The sequence below is a fragment of the Heterocephalus glaber genome, unplaced genomic scaffold (genome assembly GCF_053883595.1).
Source record: "Heterocephalus glaber isolate CG9 unplaced genomic scaffold, H.glaber_assembly_v1.0 deba00000676, whole genome shotgun sequence".
Taxonomy (NCBI): domain Eukaryota; kingdom Metazoa; phylum Chordata; class Mammalia; order Rodentia; family Bathyergidae; genus Heterocephalus; species Heterocephalus glaber.
The window spans coordinates 7,418,470-7,440,766 of NW_028258156.1; the positions used below are offsets into that span (position 1 = coordinate 7,418,470).

Consider the following 22,297-nt stretch of genomic DNA (forward strand, 5'->3'; position numbering starts at 1 on the left):
TAGTCATCAGGGAAATGCAAATTAAAACCACAATGAGATAGCACTACACACCCACCAGAATAGCTAGAATTTAAGACAGATAATTCAAATATTGGCAAAGATGTGGAGCAACTGGAATTCTCATATCCTGTGGGTGGGTGTGTAAAAGGAACAACTACTTTGGAAAATGATTTGGCAGTATCATGTAAAAGAGAGCATGTGCTTATATCCAGCAATTCCACTCCTAGACATATACCACTTAAAAGTGCTTGAACATGTATATGGAGAGGCATGTACAGAATGCTCTCAGAGATATTCTTTGTGATCCCATTCCCCTGACTGGAAACAACCTAAATGTCCACTGCTTACAGAGTCATCAAATAAACCATGACATATTCATTTAAACATCCTGCACCAATGAAAACCAGCAAACTAGAGTTACAACAAGAAACATGAATAGACTCTGCAAACCCAATATTGAAAAAAAAAAGCCATGGAATAATCTATTCCTTATGATTCCACTAAATGAAATTTAATAGGCATAAATAGACTAAAACATTGGAAGTCAAAATAAGGTATCTTTTTGAAGAAAGAATGGCGGAGGTAGCGATGGCAAGTGGGTCTGAGGAGGATTCTAGATTGAGTCAATATTGTTTTTCTTGATCTGGTTGCAATGTATGCCTTGTGACACCATTCTGAGCCATTGGTATTTTTGTTTTCTTTACTTTTCTGTATATATGTTCTGCAATAGTTGTCCCCTGCCCCACCCAATCTACTGTTTCAGTTACTTGCAGTCAACAGCATCTGAAAATGAAAGAAAAATTCCAGAAATAAATACATCATTAAGTTTTAAATTGTGAGCCATTCTGAACAGCATGATGAAATCTCATCCTGTACTGCTCCTTCCTGCCCAGGATGTGATTCATACCTTTGCCTGGCATTTCCTCATGGTATGTGCTACCTGCCTATTAGTCACTTAGTAGAGGTCTTAGTTACCCACAGGACTGTTGTAGTATTGCAGTGCTTGTGTCCAGACAACCCTTATTTTATTTAATATTGGCCCTGATGTACAAGCATGATGCTTGCAATTTTATTACGGCATATTGTTGTAATTGTTCTATTTTATTATTGGTTACTGTTGTTAATCTCTTACTGTGTCTAATTTATAAATGAAACTTTATCACAAGTATGTATGTATGTGTAGGAACAAAACATGGTATCTATAGAGTTTGGTTTCAATTTTAGGCCTCTCCTGCTGGTCTTGGAACTTATCTTTCACCAGTAAGTGGGGATACTGTTCTATCATTTTTAAAAGCTACAATTGGCAGGACTGACCCAAGTCCGTACAGCCTGCCTCTCCCAATCCTTTCAATTCATCTGATTTCCTTCAACAATCACCCTGATTCTTCTCAGCCCCAGGTAGTGTCTTCCTGCCCATGGTCTCCAGAGCTTAAGTCCTTCCTAGATACTGTCCTGATCTCAGGTATCTGTATTTGTGCTCTCCACCCTCCCCATTTTCTTTTCTAAAGCCATCAGCTTTCTCAAGGACTGGTCAGTTAATCTTTACTAAGTTTTTGATGGCTGATGTTTCTTCTTCTCTGCTTGGTGATTTTAAACTGGAAAAAAAAAATTCCTCAAGAGTGACTTTAGGACTGGGAATTTAGCTCAGGGACACTGCACCTGCCCTGTAAGCGCAAGGTTCTGAGTTCGATCCACAGTACAAAAAAAGAAAAAAGAAAAAAAAAAGAGTGACTTTAATGTTTAATACCATGGCCCAGCCCGTAGGGAGAGGTCTAGTGGATGACATCCTTGAAATGACACAGGGTAGTTGGCCCTGAACAAGTCTGCATTAAGGCAAACAGAGAAGATAAAGGAATATGTGCTTGGGCTATGCCCACATAATGGTAAGGCAGAGACTGACTTAATGATGGGCTGGGTCACTTCCACGTGACAGTGGAAGAAATGAAAGGGAGGCTTGTTCTTACTGAACATCTGATGATATTGTGCTCTCTTACTGACACTTTCTTTTGGCATTAATATAAGGGTGTGGCGATGATGACTAAGTAAATGAGAACAAAATTGAAAAGGGAAAGTGTTATTCATGTGTTGAACTCCGTTAGCCAGTATAGACCGAGGACAGTGGGCTGGCAGGACGGGTTAAGGGCGTGCTTCCTCTTGTCATTCCTTTCATCCCTCTCCCTGCTGCTGGACCTCATGGTCTCATGTCCACACTTCATCTAGTGCTCGTGCTTTTTGAATTGCTTTGGGAATTGGGTATGACTCAGCAAGGAAAGCGAGAAAGTTTCTGTGTCCTGATTGTTGCCTCTGCTGTCTGGGGCAGGAATCAACACATGGGAAATGATTCTGGAGATATTCAAGGCTTAATACAATGAGTATTAAGCCAAATGAAATTAAAATATGTTGCTCTGATGAATGCAGTGAGTGGTCAAAAGGTGAGACACCACATTTTCCAATGCTTGGCCTATTCACATGGGGATAGACGTGTAAGCCTGAAAAAATGTCATAAATCAAACTGGGACACAGAAAGAAGACTACCATGTTTCATGTGCTCTTTTAACTTGTGATTCTGAAGTTCCTCTCTGGGACGAGCATTTTATTATTGCAGAGGACCCAAAGATGACAAACCACAGTTTAACTTCCTCTGGGGAGTCAATGTTTATTACATTTACCAACACATTTTCTGTTATTTTCTGTTTTCTGGGTCCCCATCAGGCAGAGGAAATTGATATACAAGTTTATGCTTCTATACTGAATACTTTCTAGTGAGGTTTTTTGCTTGTCAGCAATAACAGGAGCTTCTCTGTAGTATTTATGAGAAGTTTGAAAGAATTTTGAATAATGGATTGACTGAAGTGAAAGGAAAGATTTCTCTCTTCATCTTATAAATAACATGCACTTCTTTTCATTTGGTTATGAGGTTAACATTTATCGTAGAACATTTTATAAATTAAAAACATGCAAAGAAGAAAATAAAATTCACCCATGATATAAACATTTGTGAAATTGTGATATACAAATATAGCATATACATGTAGTTTTGTATCCCTCTTTTCTAATGAAAAATCTTTTTCTCATATCACAAAATATTTTTTTAAAGTATGATTTATAAAAGATGCATGATAATTTCCTCTGAACAATAATTTTTTCTAGAAGATATTGTTTAATAAAATGTGGATTTTTTTTTTCATTTCCAATCACTTGAAGGTAGCAGTTAGTTATTGGCTTCTCTACCCCATCTGTATGGCTTATAAATATAGGCCAGGTTGGCTTAGTTATTAAAAGATAAAAGAAAGAAGACTTTTTATATCCTTAAAATACCTGTTGTAAAGTTTTAATTTATATGTCTTTTTAAAAAGATGTGAAAGATGTTTTCTTTTTTCCAGGGATGCTATTCTTGGAAAAACCCACAACCAATTTGAAAGGTCAAATTCTCTTCACAAAATGCATTTGGTCCAGCTTCTTTCACTTGATCCATCTGAGGGGACAAAGAGAAAACAAACTGTTTCTCCTCATATGTACTTATAATGCAGATCACTTTTATGATTTCAAAAATGTGTGGGGATTTTTCCCCATTAGCAAGTCAGCAATCAATTCTGCGGTAAATATCAGCTAGATATCTTATTTCAACCCCGTTTTGAACTTCTACCTGGAAATAATGTCAGATCCTACAAGTTTAGGGCTCAGACACCCTCAAAAAGTCTGGGCCTCCAGAATATCTGAATGACTGGCTACAAATTGAGACTCTTATCATCTTCTCTTTAGGCTTGATTAATCTGCTAAAAGGGCTCACAGAACTCAAGGAAACTCTACATATGTTTACCAGTTTCCTGAAGATACGAAAGAACAGCCAGACGAAGAGCTGTACAGGAAAAGGTCTGCAAGGATCTCCAGCATAGGAGCTTCTGTCCTCATGTAGTTGGCGCACGCTACCCTCCTGAATGTGGGTGAGTCTGGTTCACCTTTCTGCAAGCTTCCTGGGTTCAGCTGTCCAGAAGCTCTCTGAGCTCTGCCTTTTTGGTTTTTTAGAAGGGTTTTATTGCACAAGAATGACTGAAGCACGGATAGAGGCGTTGAAATGTAACTGGACGAAAGAGTATGACCTAATGCTAATAGACTGAGTAGGGAAACCAAGCAAAGCTTGTCTGTTCAGATTCTTCTTGGCCTCTCTGTGCAGCATTCCTTTCTCCAGGGTATGGGGCAGGATCCCCTTGTGAAATGGCAGTGTTACAATCTACTTTTGGACAAGGCAGCTCAAAGAATTTCTTTATGAATAGCTCCAAGGCACAAAGGCAGGGGAAGACTAGAGTATATTTCTATGGATCATCATTTGGGAGAAAAAGAAGCAGGTGAAAGGAGGTCAGACAAGGATGATTGTGTGTGTGTGTGTGTGTGTGTGTGTGTGTGTGTGTGTGTGAGAGAGAGAGAGAGAGAGAGAGAGAGAGAGAGAGAGAGAGAGAGATTGAATGACTGATTCATTGATTTACTTTCTGAAGCCAGCATCTGAGACCTAGAGTGCTCAGATTTTATAGCAAAAGACTCTTTCACCTTTATCCCTCTGAATCTCTCAGAAACCAATGCTAAAAGGCCAAATACTTTATATTTTAACCTTATTGTTCCAGTTATTTATTTTAATTAAGTTTATTGGTACATTTTAGGTATACATTATGATCACACTCATCATTGGGAATTTATACCTGTACATGATATATCTCAGTTCTTGTTTTTTCCCATTTCCCTTCCCTCCCTTCCACACCTCCACCTCTCCCTATTTACAAAAGCTTTGTTTCAATTTTTTCCTTCTTTTCTTGTATTTTTTCTTTCCCTTCTTTCCTTTCCTTTACCCCCTATTTCCCCTTCCCCTTTGAACCTTTTGTTCCTATTTCACATTATATGTTGTACATTTTGGTCCTCATTTATACTTTCAGTTTTACACCAGAGAGACAATTCAGCATTTACATGTGTATGTCCTATTTATTTCACTTAAGAGTATGGCCTCAGTATGCATCCATTTAGCTATAAATGTCACTAGTTTATTATTCTTTATGGCTCCATTAAAACAAAAAATCCACATCTTCTTTATCCAGTCACCAGTTGACGGGCATTTGGGCTGTTTCCAAGCTTTAGCTATTACAAACTGTGCTGCTATAAACATGGGTGCACATATATCACTGTAGTATGATGCTTTTAATTCTTTCGGGAAGATACCCAGCAGGGGAATATCTGGGTCAAATAGGACTTCTAATCCTAGTTTTCTGAGGAATTTCCACAGAGGTTGCACCAGTGTACACTCCCACCAACAGTGGAGAAACTTTCCTTTTTCCTCACAGCCCTGCCAGCATTTGTTATTGGTTGATTTCTTGATAGCAGCCATTCTTTCTGGGGTGAGGTGGAATCTCAGTGTTGTTTTCATTTGCATCTCTCAAATGAGCAGTGATGTTGAACATTTTTTCATGTTTATTTGCTGCTTTTACTTCTTCATTGAGAAATGCCTGTTAATTTCAGATATCCATTTTTGGATTGGGTCTTTAAATTTGGGGGGGGGTCTGATTTTTTTTAAGTTCTTTATAGATTCTAGATAGTAGACCTTTGTCTGAGGAACAGCTGGTAAAATTTTTTCCCATATTTTATGTTGTCTTTTCACTCTGCTGGTGGTTTCTCTTCCTGTGTTCCAGTTATTTAGAAGATAACAAGGGCTAGGGGTGTTATGATCCAGGAACATGAATGAAAACCACAATATGTATCATCATGGCATGGCCCATAATCCCAGAGATCTATTTATTAGTTTACACAGAGGTGGAAGATATGACCATTCCCTTGCAATACCACAGGCAACGAAGTGGAAACAACCACAGCTGGACGTCACAGATGTGGGACGTAAACACTGGGGGTTGGAGGTATCTAAGGCAGCAGCAGGAAATGGGTGGTCTCATTGTTCCCTGTTCAGCAACAGGTCTTCACTGCCAGTCTTTATGATAGTGACTCGTCCTACTCTGTCTCTGCTTCTACTGTGCTTTTGTTATCAGTCGCTTCACCCTCTACTGTAGAGGTCTCTTCTCTACCCAATGGCCTCAGATGGCTCATAACTTGTCCTGCTTATGGCTTCTCCAATCTTCTATTTCCTGACTTTTTAACTTCTGCTTCCACCATGGGAATGATTTTCTCTTTCTATTTCCAGTTCAATTCTTAACAGAGAATGAGCAAGCCGGGTGTGGTGGCACACATCTGTAATCCCAGCACTCTTGAGGCTGGGGCAGGAGGATGGCTGAGACTTTGAGGCTAGCCTGGGCTACACAGTGAGTTCAAGACCAGTTTAAACTAGGTAGCGAGACTTTGTTGCAAAAGAAGAAAATGTTTAAATGGGAAGGGGAACAAATGAGGGGGGAGGGGGAAAGGAAGGAAGGGACAAGAAAAAAAAAGACTAGAAAGAAAAAATGGAAATAAAGCTTTTGTAAATAAGGAGGGGAAGAAAGGTTGAAGGGAGGGGAGGGGAATGAGAAAAGCAGAAGCAGCAAGATATGTCATGTACAGGTACAAATTTCCTATGATGAACGTTATCACTATATATCTAAAATGTACCAATAAAATTAATAAGAGAGAGAGAGGATACATGTAGTGTAGATAGTGAGGTAGTGACTGGTTATTTCAGTTTGGGTAGAGTGTTCACATTTGGTCATTTTTAAAGTTTGCCTCTTCAGGTTATATGGCTCTGCAAAGGGAGTTGCATGGCATAGATCATGGTTTAGGCTGCTTGCTACCTCAGAGGGAGGCTCTGGACAGGTTCCCTTAGAAAAGGCATTTGACACAACAAACCCTTCAGTGACCTCTCAGGCACATATATTTTCCTTTTAATAACTAACATATCACTAAAGTAACATTTTTTTTTTTTTGGTACCAGAGATTGAACTCAGAACCTTGCACTTGCGAGGCAGATGAATCCCTGGCCACTAAAGTAACATTTAAACACATTTCATGTTGTTTTTTTAAGACAAAATTCTTGTGTTACATTTTAAATAGTCATATTACTTAGTTGTTTTCCAGCTGACTTTAATAGAAATTTATTTGAGCTATTTTTTTCCTTAACGTTTCTAAAATTAAATCACAGGGAAAATATTCACGCTTTATAATGTTCGCATGGCCTTTTTTTTTTTTTTTTTTTTTTTGTGGTACCAGGGATCGAACTCAGCACCTTGTGCTCTCGAGGCAGGTGCAGTGCCACTTAGCTAAATCCCTGGCCCTTGCATGGCCTTTTTATAAACTTATTTTTAAGAAGGTAAATGCATTTTAATATTTAATGTGGAATTGTGCTCACAGATACAGCAAAGAAGGATAGGATAAGTCTAGAATATGCTGCTTTTTAAAAAGTAGGTTAAGCCTTTCTCTTTTCATGCTAGTTGTGGAGGCAGCAGGTGGGGTCTCAATATGCAGAAGACGCTGGCGAGTTTGTGGATCTGTATGTGCCTCAGAAATGCTCTGCCAGCAACCACATTATTGGTACCAAAGACCAAGCATCCATCCAGTGAACCTGGCAGAAGTTGACAAGGTCATGGACAGCTGTAATGGCCAGTTTAAAACCTACACTATCTGTGGGGCCATTTGCAAATGGATGAATCAGATGACTCTATTCTATCATCGGCTAAGGCTGATGGCTTTGTCTCAAAGAACTTCTGAGTGGAGACAGTTGTAGATGTGGAACATTTGTCATAAATAAATGGTTAGAAACCACCACCAAAAAAAAAAAGTAGGTTAAAAGCATTTCTCTTTTGAAACAGAATGTTCCCTTAGGCATTTTTCTTGTGTTTTGCCACTAAAATATAAGTGATTATGTGTAACAGTTAGCCGCAGATTGTTATTGTTGGAAATTATTTTTATATGCACAAATTGTGTTGGAGAGTGAATTGCTAACATTAATTTGTACTTTGGTCTTACTCTGACTTAGTGGAAGATTTAACTTAGATTGACTTGTATTTTATCTCGCCAGTATAAAACGGGAAGTGAAGTTGGGCAGTAAACTGCTTCCTGTCTTCTTGCAGAAAGAAAACAAATTGTACATACATGGGCAGATTTCAGTTTCTCTCACCTCAATCCATTTTACATAAACAATTTAGCATTAGTAAAATATTACAGTGTCATCCCCTGTCTTAATTATTTTTCTCCTTGTTGAGACAAAATACCTGGCACCAAAAGTTAAAGGAGGAAAGGTTTATTTAGTTCACAGTTTGTAGAAGTTTTAGTCCATAATTGGCAGGCTCCAGGGCAGGGTGGTGTATAGCAGAGAGGCAACAGTTCATGGTGAACAGAAGATAGCAGAGCAACAAGGGCCTTTAACAGTGTCCTTCTATCTCTTTTGTCTTATCTAGACTACTTAGGGTAGTTAGCACTCACATCCTTAATCCCAGTGCCCTTGAGCCCAACATTATATCATAAATCAATTTTAGGATCACACATTCTAGATCTAGCCATCTCTGAAAAAGCACCACTTATGACCACATGAGGCTTTGGCGGACAACTAAACACAAGCCATAACATTCCCCTTGATCTGAACCCTGCGTGTATATTAGAACCAGTTGGGAAGCTTTTAAAATATTCCTATATTTAAGCCCCATCTTCCAATTTCTGATTTACTTGGTATGGGGTATGGTTTGGGCATTAATATTTTTGAAAGCATCCTAAGTGATTTTAATGAGCAGACAAAAAGCCACAAGGCAAAAGGAGAGAATACATTTCTCCTGAACTTTTGTGCCTGTATTCAAGGCACTCTATTATCTTTGCACAACCAAGCTTGTCAGGTTCTGGGTGGCCCAAATTGCTTCCTATGTCCTCTGAACGTTGCTTGTGCTTCCCATTTGGTGTTTTTCTCCAAGCATTCGAGGAGTTTCCTCCTCACATTTTTTTCTGATTTAATTCCTCCTCAGTTTTCAAGACTCAGCTCAGTTTAAACTTCTTTCATGAATCCTTCCCTGACTCCCCCTGACTCGAGGGATTGCTTGTTCCACTAGCAAGTCATCTGAACAATGAATTGTGGGCTTCTTAGTGTCATCTCTTCTATTGTTGCATTAAATGATTAATCTTTGCTTAACTCTTTACCTGTTTTTTATCTTGCTGTTTATGCTCTCAGCTTCTAGCATTTATTTGTATCCTTGACAAACCAGGTGTCTTGCACAGAGTAGGAAGCCAATATTTCCTCTGACCTTCCATCTCAGCTTTCACAGGTGTGGTTCAGGTGTTCTTCTTCTGGAATCTTGCTCTGATCCTGATTGGCTTTCCTGCCTCCAGACACCTTGGCTCTTTAATTCATCCCAACATATCAGTGGTCCACATGGCCAAAAGACAGTGAAACTGATTGTGTGTGTGTACTCCTTCACTTTCTCCTGTTTGTGATCTATTTGAACGTTTGGCTGTCCTTCCCTCTTTACCCTCTTACCCCCTCCAATCCCCAGATCTTTTTTGTTCCCCCGTTTTTTTGAGGCAGGGTCTCCCTTTGTAGTTCAGGCTGGCCCTGAATTCACTATGTAGCCCAGGCTGGCCTCAGACTCATGGAGATCCTCCTGCTTCAGCCTCCTGAGTGCTGGGATTGCAGTTGTGCTCCACTGTGCCCCTCTCGACTCCCCAGATCTTGATGGCAAAATTTAACTTCTTAGATTTTTCTAGGATGTCAGGGTACAAGATACTGTCTGGGGCTTCCTGTCTCTATTCCTTTGGGTAAACACTCCCACTGACCAGGCTCTGGCCCCAGGGACCTAAATTATCATGTCAATCCTCCAACAGTAACCCGGCCTGATCTTTCCAGATTCCCCTCAAAGAAAGTAGACACTCACATTGCTTAGACTTCTCACCCTTTAACAGAAATCGGATTGTGTTGGCCACATGTTGGAGAAAATAAAAACAGCCCATGAAAAGAAAATCGGGAAAATATATTAGAATTTTTCTAGGCTAAGGCCAAAAGCAATGATTAAGTAAGAAAGGATTTTTATTATCATTTTGCAAAAGACGTACTCCTTTTCAGGGGATCTGAAAGATTTGGATAAATGCTTGTCATTTGAATTAGCTGCTGGGAAGTAAATCCTCCTGCCCAATAATTAAAATATCAATTTTTTTCTCTTATCTTACCACAGTTAACATCATTGGGTGGAGCTTATTTTCCTCTGAGAAGGCCATAAGCCCTAAGGGCTCAGAGTTTAAGAGATCTTTACTGATCCCTTTCTTTAGCTGCCACCGCGAACCCTAGAGTCAATCATTTCCTCCGGGAGCCCGACCACGCCCATTTCTTAGACCTAGCCCACTCAAATCTACCCTCCCTCCCCTTTCATGGCTCCGCCCCAAGTCCCGCAGCAGAAGATTGTTATTGGTGAAGAAGTTGTTTTAGTCCCACCCCGGAGGGCGGCGATAGGCTGAACTGTCGTGGGGCGGTCGTGGTTGGCTGCCTGCAGACGGGTCTCTCTTCGTGCCTGTCAGAGTGGATGGGGGCAGTGGCGGCTCTCGGGTGTGGGTTGTCTGTCAGTGAGAGGAGCGGGAAGATGGCTCTCCGGGACCCGTTCTGCTAGGAAGAAGGGGGGCAGGTGGTGCTGCTACTCTGGAGAAAGCACAGCCGCCGCCTTCGTGGTGGCTGCAAGCCGCGCAGTTCGAGGTTCTGCAGTGGAGCTTCCATAGCCGCTCTGGTGAGTCCGGGGGAGCGACTCGCGCGGGGCCCCCAGGGCGGCCGGAGATCGAGAACTTTTTTGTCAGGGAGGAGCCTGGGCGAGGAGGCGGCTGCGGGGAGGGGATGGGACTTTGCGCCCGGGGCTGCGGCTTGGTTGGGGGTAACGGCTCCTGCGCGAGGCTCCGCGGGTGGGCTGCGGCCGGCGCCTGCTCACCCCGAAGTTGGGCTCAGCCCTCCCGCTGCCTGGAAGGCGGCAGCCGTGAGGGCGCGGACCCAGTCTCCCTCCTTCTCGGCGAGCAGCGGTCCAGCCCCGGGCGTGACCGGGTGCTGCAGCCTCGGCCCCTCTGCGGAGTTGGCTCCAGGTGGGAATCCCCACACCGCCCCCGGTCTGGTGCCGCTACCTCCTGCCCTCTGTCTGCACGCTGGGGAGACCTCCGCCATCCGTCCAGTCTGCTGGCCAAGATGGTCCCTGTCGACCCCGCTCCTTTTTGAAAACACCCTTTGCCTCCTTCTTTGGTCCCGCGCGGGGCAGACAGGGTTAGAGAGCAGCTGCAATTTCTTGGTTATTTACTACGCTGAAGATCTCTGCAGCCCTTGCCTCCTTCATTGCACGAGTTACTCTTCCGAGGCTGATTTTACCCTACCCCAGAATCGTTAGGGCTTTTAGTTGAAAATTGTTGCATTAAAGAGCCCAAGTTTCCATGCTTCAGCAAAACTGGGTATCCGCCCTTCAGGGTGCACGTGTGCTTTGTACCCTCAGAGTTTAGGCATTCCTGAAAGATTTTAATTTTGCCCTAGTGGTTTTAATACTGCACAGACTCGGTTCTCTGAGAAATACAATATCGCACGCCTGGCCGCTGCCGGGCTCTTCAGGTAGGGGGAGTTTGTTCCACTGGCAGCTAGCTACTCCTTATCTTGAGACTAAATACTACAGGCAGTAGGGTCCACCTGTCTTTGTGCAAATCATTTGTCCTTTGGGCTTCACAGTAGTTTTTGGAGCAGGTATGCCACATTTTTTTTTGTTCATGTAACACTTTACAGTTTGAGATTTTCAATTTGTAAAATCTTAGCTGCATAAAGTCATAAGGATTAGTTTAACTTTGTGTCAATGTGATAATCCTGGGAGGTTTGTTTATAGTGAATTTCTATATAAATAATGAATTTATATATATAAATAATGAATCCTAAGAAATCTTTAAAGTCTTACTATTCAAGAACTTTTTTGAAGTATCAAGTTTGCTTTGTAAATAATTGAAATTATGTCAAACAAATTGACATTGCATTGCCCTAGGCTTAGTAGGTACTAGGGATTTAGAAATGAATGTCGTAACTCTTGCCCTCAAATTTATTGTGTAATGTATGATGTATTAGTAACATTATAGTAAAGCAACATTTATAATACCGTGTAATAAGTGCAGAGATATGCCTAGTGTAGTAAGGAAACGTAGAATAGAAAATGGTCAACTTACCTTGAATATAGCTGGAATTGGGAGCACGTAACAGGATTTTGAAGTGCAAGGGTTAATGAAGCGCTTTCTAGAAGGAGGATGTAATAACTGAGAAAGCAAGGAGGATGAGAAACTGTGGAAGTTGGGGAAGTCACTGACAATGACTAGCCTATGTTGACAGTTGATAAGTCAACAACATTGACACTTACATGGATTGATGCAGGGTTAGTAGGAAAATGGTGGAAGATGAGAATTCTGAGGGTGGTAGAGGATCAGATCACAGCATTCTATCCTTAGCTAAAGGGATTGGATTGAAGGTGATGAATGAAAAGGCATTTATTGGGTATGTATTTTAGATTTTGACTAAGATAAGATAGAATCCAGTGGGTCCAGATTGTCTATATGGTAAGAAAGGAGGAACAAGCAAGACTCTGAGGATTTGATTTGGTACCACTAATTGGAAGTGAGGAATACATAGAGTGACAGAAGATGATAAATTCTATTTTTGAATTTGAGGAAGTGGTGGAACATTCAGCTGAAGATGTAGATAGGTATTTGGATCTATGGATGTGGAACTTATAAAGGAAATCAGGATTAGAGAGAAGCTTGGGGTTGAATTAAAGATGTATCAATTTGGTTTTGTAGAACTACCACAAGGAAGTCCATTAGCATGATTAAAGCAGCAGCCAGAGAACTGATCAATAGCAGAAATAGGTAGAATAGTCTGAAAGAGTGGTCATTAGAGAGAAAGGTAGGAGAAACATCAGGAAAGATGCTAAGGGTAGAGAGACTTTCAAAAGGAGGAGGAATGGATAAATAATCTTGAATGCTGTAAAGATGTGTCAGGAGGACCCCAGTAACCAGTGACTTTATTAGTAGTCCCTAACTGACTTTAACAAGTACAGCTTTAGGTGGCTGGTGGTTCAGAAACAATCTTCAGATGATTGGGCAAGTAAGGGTAGTTAATAAATTAGTTGCCTATGACTGAGGCTTTTCAAGAAAACTAACTCTACGTAAAGAACAGAGAAAATGATAGCTGTAGAGAAGTGCCTCTCAATCTGGGTTACACGTTTACAATCTTCTGGAGAGCTTTTAAGAATTTTGATTTCCAGAAGGAGCCTCACCCTTATTCCAATGGCAGTGGGTTAGGGCCCAAACATTGGTTATTTATTTACACAGTTTTTCAAAATATAATCAGCATATACTAAACTACACATTTTTAAAGTGTGTAATTTAACATCTGACATGTTTACAATGAAAAACCATAAGTACAATTAAAATAATGCACATATCCACACCTCTTAAAGTTTTCTTGTCTCCCTTTGTCATCTTTCCCTCTCATCCCCAGGAAACCACTGATCACTCATCTACTTTTTATCAGTGTAGATTACTTGTACTGCTTTTTGTTTTTGTTTTGTTTTTTCACAGTTCCCTAAATTATTTCAGTGTACAGAAATTGTTGAAAACCAATGCAGAAGAATATTTGAAGAAATATTATGTTTGTTTACATTCATAGGGAAGGTGAGAGTAAAGACAAGGAGGTAGGCAATTCAGGAAAGATGAAATAATTATTTGACTAGAAATGGAAGGAATTCAGAATTTTGATCAGTGAGAAAAAAGAATTTTGAAAGCAATATCTCTAACAGAATATGATGTGAAAGATAATATATTTCTTTGTTATTAGCAATGTTGTCATGTAGTATCAAGATTGTTTCTCTGGAGTACCTCTTATATATTCAGAGAACTTAGAGAAAATCTCAGTACTGTGAAAATGAATGCCCCTCAGAAAAACCCCTTGTCTGGAGCCTGAGACCCCTAGCACCACCATGCAATGCTTTGTCATTATTTGGAGGGGGGCAGATGGAATTAGCAGTTTGTCTATTGCTTATTGTCAAGAGCCAAGTACTGCCAGTCTTTTTGGCCCTCTCCTAGTTAGGCTGTACTGGGGAAACAGAACGTTTAACACTTGAAAATCTCCTGTTTAAAGCATTTGCCCAAGACGAAATCTTGCTTACTTGTCCTTTAGATATTACCTTATAAATTATTGGGAGAGGAAAATCATTCCTCTCCAAAAGGAGACAGAGAAGAGTTGTGATTAGAAGTTGTTAAAGGCACACTACTTTTTATCCCGAGAAAGGTAATACCTATGTTTTCTGCCCCTACACTTTTATTTTATTTTAAAAATTTCTGGTCAGGATTTGAATGTAGAGAGCCAGAGATTGTTCCTCATCCTTGAGTCTTACCTTTGTTGAGGGCGGGGGATGAAAGGAGAGCTAATATCTGAATATTATTTGACATTTTACTTGATCATAAAAGGTGGGATGAAATGTTTTGTCTGAATGTCTTTTATAGCTCTGAAAATTTCTTCATTGTGATAAAAAAAATCAAAGTATGAGTTCACCTAGACAGGAAAGGTAACCCTAATTTTGATGTAGCCTGAAAAAATAGGAATATCAGTATTAACATAATTTTGGATACTGTTATTACTATAGTCACAACAACATTGTAAACATTGTGTATTTTCTTAATTACTAGTGTAGTACATAGCTATTGTAGGAAATTGGGAAATTCAGGACTATATAGATAATAAATAGCATTTTTAATATCTTCACCCAGAGATACATATTATTAATATTTTGGTGAATATCTATCTGTATAGGTCTTTTAAAGTGGGTGTTTACATATTCTTAAACACAAAGAAACCATTCTATTTCTTGTCATTAAAAAATTTTGGACCATGAAATTTTGTCGCTAGCTTTCACTTAATATTTCACTTATTTTCACCAATATGAATGCTTACCCAAGTCAGTACAATATTATTCTTTACAACAAAACATCATTTAAAGTATGCATCTTATATTCTTGTATATAGATTTACCAAAGTTTATTTAACCACCTAATTGATTTTTGAAAATTTAAGCTCTTTTCAATAATTTTGAATGAATAGCAGTTAGCTTCTTGATAGGTTAAGTACTGCCCATGTCCTTCTTTCCTTAGGTTAGCCCTGAAGTCATACAGTATGCATCATTTAGTGATTTTAATAGGTACGAATAGATGGCCTTTCAGAAAGATGGAATAAATTCATGTGTGTTAGTTGTGCTTGAGAGTGTCCGCACCTTCTCCGCAGTCAGAACGGACAATTAATTCTCATTCGACAGTAGGGTTATCTTCTGTAATTGTTATTTCTATGGATTATCAGTAACAAATATTTATATTTATTTTGTGAATTATGTTACTTTTGTCTATTATAATATTGGAGATTTTAAAAAACTGAGTTATGAGAGCTCTGTAGCTTCAATTGTTACACCTTTGTCAAATTCCATTGTAAATAATTTCTCTGTTTTAAAATTTACATTCTGATTTTGGTTTTGGTATGTTTTTCTTTTTAAACAGATTTTTAACATTTTAATGTGGTTAAATCTGTCAAAAATTTTTTTTTATGGTATCTGCTTGCTTAGAAAGGCCTTTCCCATTCCCAAATTATCTAACTATTCATTTCTACTTACTTTTGGTAATTTCACAGTTTTAAAAAATATTTACATTTTTCATTTATTTGCAGTGTATTCTAATATAGAGTGACAAATCAATTCTTTTAATGCTATTTATTGAACAATTGTATTTCCCTGGAAGTTTTAAGTACCAAATCATGTATATATAATCTATCTACCTATAGTAATTGATTTTTTTAATGTTTGTTTTATTTCATTGAGCTGTTTATTTTTAATTTTTTAATATTTTTTGGTACTGGAGATTGAACTCGGGTCCTTGAGCTTGCGCAGCAGGTGGCAAAACCACTGAGCTAAATGCCCGGCCCGAGCTGTTTATTTTTGCTCCAGTGATTCTAAACTGTGGTTGTAGCAATTCTTGTCATTATCTTTTTCAAAACATTTTCAGCATTTCTCATATTTCTAAATGTAATTTATTAAGGTCCCCAAAGAACCTGATTGGAATATCTAAACTTTCTAGAAATAGGTGTGCAGTCCCTACAAAATTATCATTACTTCTTCAAGCTATCTTTTATGACTCAAGATGTAGTTTTGAATTTTTTCACTCAGTTTCTAGTTTTTTTATGTGGGTTCTGCCCCTCTGGTATTTTAGAACTTGATGCAATTATAAATAAGATCTTTTTTCATTATTTTATAAAAAGGATTATATCTGTCTGATGGACTATAGAAAATTTATTTTCATACCCTTTTCTAACTGGTTATCTTATGAAATTCTTAATTCAAATAGTTTTTATTGGATTTTATAATAACTCAGCTATACCATTTGTAAATGATGATCATTTATTTTTCTAGGCAACATTTAATTCTTGTTTCTTTTTTATTGCCTTGGTCAGAACTTCTAGAATAATGTTAAATTATAGTAACAGTGGTGGACATCTTTGGCTCATTTCTTACTTGAATGAATACAATTTGTATATTCAGATTTTTTTATGGAATGTTAAAAAAAATAGTCTTGTATTCCTTTTTTAGTTTTGAACTGTGGTAGATAGTAATTTGATCACATGTTCACATAAAGCACATTGAGTATTTTTTCTTCTTTTACCTCTTTGTTGAATTGTATTAGAAGATTCACTAATAGATTTCACTTAATACTGTTCTTTTGAGGGTAAAGGCAACTTGATAATAGCTTATCTCTTTAAAGTAGTGCTATATTTGATTTGCTATGGAGTACTCTCATAGTGTTCTTTTGTATGACCTTTTTTTTAACACTTTGGTTTTTTAAAATATGATAGATGTGTAAGAGAGGGAGGGAGGGAGGAGGAAAGGGGGAAAAGAGAGAGGGGGGAGCTTTTCATTTTTTCTTTTGGTCTGGCAACTAATCTCTTGGAAGGTTTGAAATAGTTTCGCTATAAAAATATCTAGGTCGTTGGCATACTTTATTGAGAACTTAGTATACTCAAATACTTTCTAAGTGCTTTTCATAATTAATTTCATTTAATTGTATCATTTTATGAAGGATTTTTATTCCTGTTCTACAGATAATCTGAGATGCAGAGGTTAAGTCTTATTCAAAACACGTCACTGGGGCCGGGGATTTATCTTAGTGGTTTCGCCGCCTGCTGCGCAAGCGCAAGGACCCGAGTTTGATTCCCCGGTACCAAAAAACAAAACAAAACACATCATTAGCCAAGCAAGAGAGTTTAAACTCAATTCCTATCTGATGTCATAGCACATATTTTAAAATTGGTTCTCTAATTTTTCCTAATTAGGATACTTCCCTCTCTTCCTATTATTGAGAAGTAGATTTCATCATTCGAGGATCTTATGAAGTATTTTTCCTCTTTACACAATTAGCTTCCAGCTTTTGGTAAACCTGTCAATTATTACTGGCCTGTTCTGTGTTGATGTCATATCTTCTGTTTTAACAGATATAGCTTTATATGGTTATAGTAGATGATCCTGGAATGGGGTAGGAGGAGATGGAGAGACTTAAAGTTGATATTTATATAATGTACTATTTTTTTTTTTTTTGGTACCAGGGATCGAACTTGGGTCCTTGTGCTTGCACAGCAGGCGGCGAAACCACTGAGCTAAATCCCCGGCCCATATAATGTACTTAATATAATTCACATTTTAATTTGGTGAGTTCTCAAGATTAATTTTCATTCCTCAATATTGTTTATATGTTATAAAGGATGCTAAGTGTACCATACATAAGAGATGAAAGAGTTTTGGGAACAATACTTTTCTATTGTAGCTCAAATATTTGTCATTTTTGAGCCTTACATCAGAGTAGCCTTTTAGTTATAGACATTAAGTGGTGTTTATTTGGTGTGTGTTTTCTTGAACAAAGAGTTTTTTGACAGTTGAACATTAGTGGCTTTCTTACATAAATGCATAGAGATCCATCCATTTGTACTTGACTTAATGGAAACATTTTATATCATTTCTTAAATTGTACTGTAAAGATTATTTTTAGGTTTCAGCTATTGGAAGATTTACATTTACTTTTTTAATGGTGTGACATATAGCCTTGGAAATTTTAGAGAATAATGTAAGCCTTAAAAGTGCCTAAATTAGGCAAGTCATTATGAACTCTATTTTTATCTTTTTGAACTCTTGTTTTTTCTCTTTAAAATATAAATTAACATTTAGGATATCTTTTTGGGGGGGAGGGGTACCAGGGAATAAATTAACATTTAGTTAATTCAGTTAGGGTGTTGATTCTAACAACACATGCAGACTCACAATCCCCTCTCCCTTCACTGGGGCATTAAAAAGTTGCCATTATGACCACTTTGAATTTGCTAGGCATATATGCTTTTTTTTTTTTTTTGGTACCGGGCATCGAATTCAAGGTTCCTGCTGATGTGTTACTTGATAGATGTTACTGTGGCAGACTGAGTGACAACATAGTCCACAAAGCAGTGTGCACTTCAATAGGGAGAAACTATTTTGGGAAATTATGAAGCTGCAAGTGAGTCCTAATAAGAGAATGAAGAGGAAGGCAATAATAGTTTAGAAATGAGTGGAAGTAGAAGCATCAACTAAAACGTACAAATCACACAGACTGTTAGAGAAGTGTAGAAAATTTGGAAAAGGGTTACGGAACCAGAATAATGAAGTCAGTGAAATCAAGAAATAAGAGTTTGAGAAGAGAAGATACTTGCTGCATAGTTAAAGAATGAACATTGAGAAAGAGCTGGTAGATTTGCTGGTTGTAAGGTCCTGAGGAGTTTATTCTGTAAAGGCAGTTAAGGAGCTGGAGGTTGTAGCAGTAAATGAAGCTGTTACATCAGAGAGTGATCAATGAAGAATAAATGAGGATGAAAGTAGCTAGAGGGGTATTATAATCCTTCCCCACACACTTGAGAGTGGTAAGATTCTGAAATACATTCTCAGTTGTCCAAATGATATTTTGTTAGTATATTTAGAACTATAGTTTTTGACCATCTACTATGTGTTGTGTTTTATTTGTATTATTCCTGTACTGTAGATGTTAACACCCACTTTCATAGCTGAGATTTAGAAAGTTTAAGTAACTGGATAGAAAGTAGCATGAGATGTTTGGTTTCCAAAGTTAGCATTCTGAAAAGTGTCATGAGGTCTTTTGTTCTCTAAAGTTAGCATTCTTTTTATTATGCCATGTTGCTTCCTCTGTTTACTGAACTGTATTAAAACACGAGGAAGGAGGCTATAAGAGGAATATAAGGTATGACTCCTCCTCTTACAGAAAGGAATGGAAGAAAAATTTAAATTATGCTTGAAGTAATTTGTGTTAACTGTGTTATCTATTTAAACTTTTATAGAAGGGATCCTTTAATACGTTTTCTTTTCAAACATATACTATCTAATTTTTTTTCCTGGTACCGGGGATCGAACTCAGGACCTTGCGCTTGCGAGGCAGGCGGTGGCACCACTGAGCTAAATCCCTGGCCCTAATATCTAATTTTTAGTACTTTTATTTGTTGATTAGATGCTGTATTACTCATGAAAATGATAGTTTGAAAAGAAAGAAAGGATAGGCTAAGAAAGAACATATCAAGAAAAATAAGTGCATATTTGTTTCACTATGAGAACTGCAGATATATTATACAGTTTTAGGTAGCTCCTCAGAAAGGCTAGACTCTTCATGGAAATCATATTAAGCTGATTACAGTGAAAATCAGAACAGATATTCTTCATGTCACCAGGTTATAAAGCTCTAAAGAGTTAATGTAATGTGATTTATTGAATTTGAATTCTATTAATTAGTTATTGGCCAAAAGGTCCAAGCAGATGTTTTATTTTTGTAATTAAACCTTTCTTTAGAAACAATGAATAGTTGAAAAAGAAATACTTAAAATATTTTAGGCATTAAATATTTTTATGGGAGTTTCAAGTACTTTGAGAGGAACCAATCCAGAAATTTTTGCTCTGCTGATTTTAGTTTCATATTCATCTATAAAGAAATGTCTAGGGTACATTTTGTTATATTAGTATAAGACTATATTAAAAACTTTATTTTAAAAATAATTTTATAATTCAGCTTCTGCTGAAAGAAATTGTTATCCCAGTTAATATGAATCTATAGTAGTACCGAATTATTTATTTCTGCTTTGATTACTAAAATTTTTTAAAACCAAGAAAAGCAACTACTGTGTATCAGTAAGCCCACTGAAGTTCTGATTGGGAAAAATCAAGTAGAATTTTGTGCAGTCGAGATCTGTTGCTTTTATTATTGTGCTCTATTAGTAGGCATTACTGCCGTTAACTATGTTTACTTGCACATTCTCACTGCTCCTCTCTTTTTACCCCCTCATTTTCTGTTGAACATCTGGGTCTCAATTGGCAGACTTCTTTAATGATTGAGAGTCTCATTCCAGCTTACTAAAGGGCTGTGACTCACTCTGAAACATCCACTCGCAAGTTAATTGGAATTTGGTTCTCTTGACATTTCTCTTTTCTTTTGTCCCTAGCATTGCAGCAGGGAAAACTGCCACTTAGATTGCAAAAGCTTTAAGGAAATAAAGTAGAGCTGTGCTTTGGAAAAGTATATTTCTGTATGCTATTATGTTGGGAAAAAGAGAGGGGCGAGGGGTGAATGATAGCAAAATGACTGAGACGTAGTATTTGCTTTGTGTTTTCTTTTACACTCCTCATTTTCCTCATTTAATTTTATTATTTTATTTTATTGCTTATACCCTGATTCATCTTGATTTATTTCAAAAGGGATTAAGGGATGCTTGCTTCTGCTGTGTTTTAGGTTTTCTTGTTTCTCCTAATAGATGTGAATCCCTTAAGTCAGCTACTATGTTATATTTATTTTTGTAAATTTAGCATCTAGGACATAGACATTCAATAGTATATGAATAAATGGATGATATTTAAGCATGTTTAGTACAAAAAAAGAAGAGCCAGATTAATTGCTGAATTCAGTTGGTTACAGCATTGGTGCTGGTATGGATTGACTTATGTCCCCTCATATATATATATATATATATACATATATATATATATGTGTATATATATATATATGTATATATATATATATATATGTATATGTCTTAACTGTAGAACCTCAGAATGTAACTATTTAGAAATAGATCTTTACAGAGGTTAACTAAGTTAAAATGAAGTCATCAGGATGGGTCCTAATCCAATAATACTGATGCCCTTGAAAGAATATTTACATACAGAAGGAAGACAATGTAAAAATAGGGAGAAGACAGTTGTGTATAAACCAAGGAGAAAGACCCAAAACATTCTTCTCTCATACCTCTTAAAGAGAAACAAGCCTGCTGGCATCTTGATCTAAGATTCGTAGTTTAGAAAACTCTGAGAATATAAATTTCTGTGATTAATCTGTCCAGTCTGTGGTACTTTGTTATTGTAGCCATAGCAAATTAATATAGATAGATAGCTTGTAAGGTTGCATGCAACAAAATCTCAAATACTTTTAATTTTCCCACTTCCAAGTTATAGATTGCCAAGCTTTAATGCCAAAACCTCAAAGCTTTTTACCTTTGCCCTAAGCAAGACATGGGAGAGTGAAATTTTGATAGCTTAGTACAGCAATAACTAAGCACCTTCTGTCCCATTTCCCAAATATAGCCAGTAGTAAGCAGCTGGCTAATTCTTTAGTTCAATTGAATTTGTTTGGTTTGTCAAGGAGAAAGTGTTTATGGGACATTTGTGTTCTTAAGTGTGAAGAAGCTTCTGCTAATAGACCTGGCTGCTTTTTTCAAAGCAGAAAATGGAAGAAGAAAACTGAATAAAATGCTTTTAAATACAGTGTTAATTTGAGCTAATTGCTTGTGTATAATATTAGCTACATTACTTAGCCTGTGCTATTATCAACAGGGGTAAGCATTGTCTTTTGGCTCAGGCCCATTGCTTTGGTAGTTGCCATACTCTTTGGTCATCAACCAGTTGTACTGAGTTGTCACAGCCATTTTTAGTATTTTTTTCATTAAATGCTTTATCTGTAAGCTGAATAGGTGCATTTTAAACCATTTATTTCTTCTTATTTTAAAATTGAGTAATATATCAAATAGTGCAATGTTTTGTCGATTTTTAATATTATTTTGAGATACTCTGCTGAAAGAAAATTTTGAATACATACAAAAATAAAACACTTGTTCTTTCATCATTTAGAGGCAGTTTACTAGAGTTTTGAAAGTAGGATTAACTAAGTTAATTAGAGAATGAAATACAAGTTTGAGTTCTGGAGGGGCGTGCAAAATTGTCTGTATTATAAGTCAAAGCAAAACAAAAATCTCTGACTT

General features: G+C 37.5%; 1 protein-coding gene and 1 pseudogene across 4 annotated transcripts in view; both read left to right on the forward strand.

The window, feature by feature from the left end:
• The first annotated feature begins 5,802 nt into the window (after positions 1-5,802).
• LOC101701570 (small ribosomal subunit protein eS21 pseudogene) lies at positions 5,803-7,668 on the forward strand (annotated as a pseudogene).
• A 2,761-nt stretch (positions 7,669-10,429) lies between these two features.
• The window catches only part of Hycc1 (hyccin PI4KA lipid kinase complex subunit 1), an 84,812-nt gene continuing 72,944 nt past the window's right edge, over positions 10,430-22,297 (forward strand). Inside the window, exons 1-2 of one of the 4 annotated variants that reach the window (XM_087206674.1) lie at positions 10,430-10,655; positions 17,570-17,671. The gene's annotated coding sequence lies outside the window, so the exon portion shown is untranslated. The remainder of the gene's footprint in view (positions 10,656-17,569; positions 17,672-22,297) is intronic. The other 3 variants (XM_087206673.1, XM_004839566.3, XM_004839565.3) reach the window with 3 other exon arrangements.